General features: G+C 37.3%; 1 non-coding gene across 1 annotated transcript; it reads right to left on the reverse strand.

Annotated features, from left to right (window-relative positions):
* Positions 1–2,158: 2,158 nt before the first annotated feature.
* On the reverse strand, positions 2,159–2,230 carry TRNAC-GCA (transfer RNA cysteine (anticodon GCA)). The gene has a single exon. It is a non-coding gene; the product is annotated as a tRNA-Cys (tRNA).
* Positions 2,231–7,180: the final 4,950 nt, after the last annotated feature.

Genomic DNA, 7,180 nt, shown 5'->3' on the forward strand with positions numbered 1-7,180 from the left:
GTCTAGTGGTTTTTCATACTTTTTTCAATTTGAGTCTGAATTTGGTAATAAGGAGTTCATGATCTGAGCCACAGTCAGCTCCCGGTCTTGTTTTTGCGGACTGTATAGAGCTTCTCCATCTTTGGCTGCAAAGAATAGAATCAATCTGATTTCAGTGTTGACCATCTGGTGATGTCCATGCGTAGAGTCTTCTCTTGTGTTGTTGGAAGAAGGTGTTTGCTTAGATCTATGAAGCATGTCCTGGGTGCTTTCCATGCTCTGTTTAATTTACTTTAGAAAATCTATGAGGAAGGTGTTATCAACATTCGCATTTATACTTGAGGAAACTGAGGCACAGAGGCATTAATGAATTTAGTAGTAAGTGACAGACATGGTTCTTGTTGAGTGTACTTATCTGTACTTAGTAAACTTTGTGGGAAAGAGCATTGTCTATCTAGATTGTTGGGTAAATATACTTGATTTCAATTATATATTTTTAAAAAATCAAAATTCAGTATGGTTACTTAGATCTATGAAGCAATGTCCTGTGTGTTTGTGTTTTACATGCTCTGGTTCATAAAATTAAATAAATATAGACAAGGTAGACACTATCAACATTCCCATTTCATAGATGAGGAAACTGAGGCATAGAGGCATTAATGAAGTTGCCAAAGTGAATGAGATGCTTTTTGGTGAGCATATTTATCGGAACTTTGTAAACTTTGTTGGAAAGGGCATTAACTATCTAGATTGCGGGGGATATAAAACTCAGTTTCAATTCTCTGTTAAAAAAAAAACTAAAAAACTAAATGAAATGTATTGCTTAGCTCTACTAAGCAATGTCCTGGATGTTTTACATGCTCTGCTTCATTCAACTGAAAGGAAAAAAATCTACAAGTAAAGTCTCTTCAAAATGCACATTTTAAAGAGGACGGAACTGAGGCACAGAGACATTAATTAAGTTAATAGTGCTTCAGAGAGATGCTTTTTAGTGAGCGTATTTATCTATAGTTAGAAAACTTCATGGGAAAGGGCATTTTCTGTCTAGATTGTTGGGGGCAAAACCCAATTTCAATTCTATTTTTAAAATTAAATATGTTATTTACATCTACTAAACAATGTCCTGGGTGTTTTACATGCTCTGCTTCATTTAATTGAAAAAAATCAACTAGGAATGTGTTATCAACATTCCCAAATTATAGATGAGGAAACTGAGGCAAAGGAACATTAATGAATATACTAATAAGTGAAAGACATGTTATTTGGTGAAGGTATTTATGGAGATTTAGTAAAATTTTCACAAAATATCACTGACTGTCTAGATTGTTGGTGAAAAAAACAAAATTTCAATTCAATGTAAAAAAATAAATAAGCTACATCAATCTACTATGCAACGTCCTAGTGTTTCACATGACTGGGTCCATTTAATTTAAAAATATATGTGAGGAAGGTGTTATCAACAGTCCCATTTGAGAGATGAGGAAACTGAGGCACAGAGGGATTAAAAAGCTAATAAGAAGTGAAAGAGGTTCTTTTGGTCAGCGAATTTATGTATACATTGTGAGGATTGTGGAAAGGGCATTGGCTATCTAGATGATTGGGGAAAAATACTCGATTTCCAATCTGCCTGTTAAAAAAAAAAGCAGAATTAAGTATGTTACTTGGAGAAGGCAATGGCAACCCACTCCAGTACTCTTGCCTGGAAAATCCCATGGGCAGAGGAGCCTGGCAGGCTGCAGTCCATAGGGTCGCTAAGAGCTGGACACGACTGAGCAACTTCCCTTACACTTTTCACTTTCATGCATTGGAGAAGGAAATGGCAACCCACTCCAGTGTTCTTGCCTGGAGAATCTCAGGGATGGGGGAGCCTGGTGGGAGGCCGTCTATGGGGTCGCACAGAGTCAGACACAACTGAAGCGATTTAGCAGCAAGTATGTTACTTAGATCTACAAAGCAATGTCCTGGATGTTTTCCATGCTCTGTTTAACTTAGTTTAAAAATTCTACGAGGAAGGTGCCATCAACATTCCCATTTTATAGATGAGAAAGTGCAAGTGAGGTAGCTCAGTTGTGTCCAACTCTTTGCGACCCCATGGATTGTAGCCTACCAGGCTCCTTCCTCCATGGGATTCTCCAGGCAAGAATACTGGAGTGGGATGCCGTTTCTTCTCCAGGGGATCTTCCCAATCCAGGGATCGAACCTGGGTCTCCTGCATTGCAGGCAGACACTTTAACCTCTGAGCCACCAGGGAAGCCCTGGTAGATGAGAAAACTGAGGCACAAATGCATGAATGAAGTTACTAGTAAGTGAAAGAGAAACGTTTTGCTGAGCATACTCATATAAACAAGTAAATGTTATGGGAAGACCATTCAGTTCAGTTCAGTTGCTCAGTCGTGTCTGACTCTTTGCAACTCCATGAACCGCAGCACGACAGGCCTCCCTGTCCATCACCAACACCTGGAGTTCATGAAAACCCATGTCCATCGAGTCGGTGATGCCATCCAACCATCTCATCCTCTGTCGTCCCCTTTTCCTCCTGCCCTCAATCTTTCCCAGCATCAGGGTCTTTTCCAATGTGTCAGCTCTTCGCATCAGGTGGCCAAAGTATTGGAGTTTCATCTTCACCACCAGTCCTTCCAATGAACACCCAGGACTGATTTCCTTTAGGATGGACTGGTTGGATCTCCTTGCAGTCCAAGGGACTCTCAAGAGTCTTCTCCAACACCACAGTTCAAAAGCATCAATTCTTTGGCGCTCAGCTTTCTTATAATCCAACTCTCACATCCATACATGACCACTGGAAAAACCATAGCCTTGACTAGATGGACCTTTGTTGGCAAAGTAATGTCTCTGCTTTTAATTTTTTTAATTTTTTTTGAAGCATCAACCAAGCATTTATTTTTTTACTTTACAATATTGTATTGGTTCTGCCACACATCAACATGATATGCTGTCTAGCTTGGTCATAACTTTCCTTCCAAGGAGTAAGCATCTTTTAATTTCATGGCTGCAATCACCATCTGGAGTGATTTTGAAGCCCAGAACAATAGTCAGCCACTGTTTCCCCATCTATTTGCCATGAAGTGATGGGACCGGATGCCATGATCTTTGTTTTCTGAATGTTGAGCTTTAGGCCAACATTTTAACATTCCTCTTTCACTTTCGTCAAGAGGCTCTTTAGTTCTTCACTTTCTGCCATAAGGGTGGTGTCATCTGTATCTCTGAGGTTATTGATATTTCTCCTAGCAATCTTGATTCCAGCCTGTGCTTCATCCAGCCCAGCGTTTCTCATGGCGTACTCTGCATATAAGTTAAATAAGCAGGGTGACAATATACAGCCTTGACATACTCCTTTTCCTATTTGGAACCAATCTATTGTTCCATGTCCAGTTCTAACTCTTGCTTTCTGAACTGCATACAGATTTCTCAAGAGGTAGGTCAGGTGGTCTGGTATTCCCATCTCTCTTAGAATTTTCCACAGTTGATTGTGATCCACACAGTCAAAGGCTTTGGCATAGTCAATAAAGCAGAAGTAGATGTTTTTCTGAAACTCTCTTGCTTTTTCGATGATCCAGTGGATGTTGGCAATTTGATCTCTGGTTCCTAAGTATTTACTAAGTATTTATCAATACTTAGTAAAAGTCGTGGCTTTGACTATCTATATTGTAAGCAAAATAAATCATGGTTTCAATTTCAATTCTCTCTGTTTAAAAAAAAATTAAGTGTCTTAGTTAGATCTAAGAATGTCCTGTCCTGGATATTCTATATTCTCTGCTTCATTTAAATGAAAAAAAAAAATCTATGAGTAAGGAGTTTTCAACATTCCCATTTTAAAGATGAGGAAACTGAGGCACAGAGGCATTAATGAAGTTAATAGCAAGTGAACGAGATGCTTTTTGGTGAGTGTATTTATCTATATAGAAAACTTGGTTGCAAAGAGCATTTTCTATCTAGATTGTTTGGGGAAATAACCCACTTTCAATTTTTTTTTTTTTAGGTCCTAGCTAACCCTCTGATTTTATCTACTATTTCTTGATTCCCTTCAGCCTAAGCTGGCTTCTTTACTATACGGCAGACACACTAAGCCCCCTTGCCATCTTAAGCCTTGCTGTGCACACTGACTTAACTCTGTTTCCTGTTTTTTTTTTTTTTTTAGTTTTTCAATTGAAGGATAATTTTTTTTACAGGATTTTCTATTTCAATGCTATCTATTTGAAAAAATTAAATATGTTACTTAGATCTACTAAGAAATGTCTTAGGTGTTTTACATGCTCTGGTTTATTTAAAAAAAGTTCAACTAGGAAGGTGTTATAAACATTCCCATTTTATAGATTAAAAAACTGAGGCACAGAGGGATTAAAAAGGTAATCATAAGTGAAAGAGATTCATTTTGGTCAGAGAATTTATGTATACTTAGTAAAGCTTGTGGAAAGGGCATTGTCTATCTACATTGTTGGGGAAAAAAAACCCTCAATTTCCAACCTATCAATTAAAAAAAACTGAATTAAGTATGTTACTTAGATCTATGAAGCAATGTTCTGGGTGTTTTGAATGCTGTGCTTAATTTAGTTTGAAAAATACTACAAGGAAGTTGTATATCAACATTCCCATTTTATAGATGTAGACATTGAGGCAGAGATGCATGAATGAAGTTACAAGTAAGTGAAAGAGATACATTTTGGTCAGCAAATTCATATATACAAGTAAACACTGAGGGAAAAGCATTATCTATCTAGACTGTTGCTGTGTGTGGGGGAATTTATTTCTACACTCTCTATTTAAAAAAGCAAAATTAGTATCTTGCTTAGTTCTACTAATCAATATTCTGGGTGTTTTCCATGCTCTGCTTTACTCAATTAAAAAGAAAATCTACCAGGAATGTATTATCAACATTCCCATTTTATAGATGAGGAAAGTGAGGCACAGAGGCATTAATGAAGTTACTAGAACTTGAAGAGATGCTTTTTTGTGAGCCCATTTATCTATACTTAGTAAACTTTGTGGGAAAGGGTATTCTCTATCCAAATTGTTGGGGGAAAAAACTCATTTTCAGTTTTATTTATTAACAAAAATGAAGTATGTTCAGTTCAGTTGCTGAGTCATGGCCAACTCTGTGTGACCCCATGGACTCTCAAGAGTTTTCTCCAACACCACAGTTCAAAAGCATTAATTCTTCGCACTCAGCTTTCTTCACAGTCCAACTCTTACATCCATACATGACCACTGGAAAAACCATAGCCTTGACTAGACGGACCTTTGTTGGCAAAGTAATGTCTCTGCTTTCTAATATGCTGTCTAGGTTGGTCATAACTTTCCTGCCAAAGAGTAAGCATCTTTTAATTTCATGGCTGCAGTCACCATTTGCAGTTATTTTGGAGCCCCCAAAAATAAAGTCTGCAAACTGAAAGTGGTCAAACAGGAGATGGCAAGAGGCCTTGCTTTTGGTGAGCGTATTTAGCTATAAAAGGGTAGGTCTGTCTAGATTGTTGGGGGAAACAGGCTAGAGGCATTAATGAAGTTATTAGTGAGTGAAAGAGATGCGTTTTGGTGAGGTATTGATTGACACGTTACAAAATTCATGAGAATGGGCTTTGACAATCTAGATTGTGAGGAAATAAATCTAGATTTCAATTTTCTCTATTAAAACAAAAAATTAAGTATGTTACTTAGATTTACTAAGCTATACCCTCGGTGTTTTACATGTTCTTCTTCATTTAATGAAAATCTATGAGGAAGGTGTTATCAACATTCTCATTTTACAGATGGGGAAACTGAGGCACAGAGGGAGTAATGAAGTTACAAGGAGTGAAACAGATGGTTTCTTTGAGAGAATATTTATTTACACTCAATAAACTTTGTGGAAAAGGGCATTGTCTATCTAGATTGTTGGAGAAAAAAAATCAATTTCAACTTTCTCTTATAAAAAAAGAAATGAAGTAATTTACTTAGATCTACTAAGTAACATCCTGGATGTGTCATATGCTCTGTTTCATTTCATTAAAAAAAAAAGAGCACTCCCAATTTATAGATGAGTAAAAAACATCAAAGAGGACGGTTACTTTGGCCACCTCATGCGAAGAGTTGACTCATTGGAAAAGACCCTGATGCTGGGAGGGATTGCGGGCAGGAGGAGAAGGGGACGACAGAGGATGAGATGGCTGGATGGCATCACGGACTCAATGGACATGAGTTTGAGTGGACTCCTGGAGTTGGTGATGGACAGGGAGGCTAGGCCTGCTGTGATTCATGGAGTCGCAAAGAGTTGGACATGACTGAGCAACTGAACTGAACTGAACTGAAGGGAAATAAACTTTCTGGGAGAGGACTATCCATATTGTTGGGAGAAAATACTTGTTTTCAATTCCATATATGAAAAAAGTAAACAAAATTAAGTTTGTTCCTTAGAGCTACTAAGCAATGTCCTGGGTGTTTTACATGCTCTGCTTCATTTAATTCAAAATAAAATCTACAAGGAAGGTGTTAGCAACATTCCCATTTTACAGATGGGGAAACAGGCTTAATGAAGTTATTAGTGGATTAATGAAGTTATTAGTGAGTGAAAGAGATGCATTTTGGTGAGGTATTGATTAACACTTTGCAAAATTCATGAGAATGGGCTTTGACAATCTAGATTGTGAGGAAATCAATCTAGATTTCAATTAACTCTATTAAAAAAAAACCACAAAATTAAGTAGGTTACTTAGATCTACTAAGCAATGTCCTGGGTTTTGCACACGTTCTACTTCATTGAAATAAAAACTATGAGGAATATGTTATCAACAGTTCAATTTTATAGATGAGAAAATTGAGATCCAGAGGCATCGATTAAGTTACTAGTGAGTGAGAGATCCTTTTTTTTTGAGAGCATATTTACCTACACTCAGTAAATTTTGTGGAAAGTGCACTGTCTATCTAGAACGTTGCGGGGGGGGGGGGAATCAATTTCAGTTATCTCTATTAAAAAGAAAAAATAAAAATTAAGTATGTTACTTAGACTACTAAGCAATGTCCTCGGTATTTTACACAGTCTGCTTCATTTCAAGGAAAACAAAATCTACGAGGAAATTGTTGTCCATCTTCCCGATTATACTTCGGGAAGCTGAGACATTAATGAAATTGCTAGAAAGTGAAAGAGATGCTTTTGCTAACCGTATATATCTATACTTGGTAAACTTTGTGGGAAAGGGCATCGCCTATCTAG

This window comes from Capricornis sumatraensis, chromosome X (genome assembly GCF_032405125.1).
Source record: "Capricornis sumatraensis isolate serow.1 chromosome X, serow.2, whole genome shotgun sequence".
Taxonomy (NCBI): Eukaryota; Metazoa; Chordata; class Mammalia; order Artiodactyla; family Bovidae; genus Capricornis; species Capricornis sumatraensis.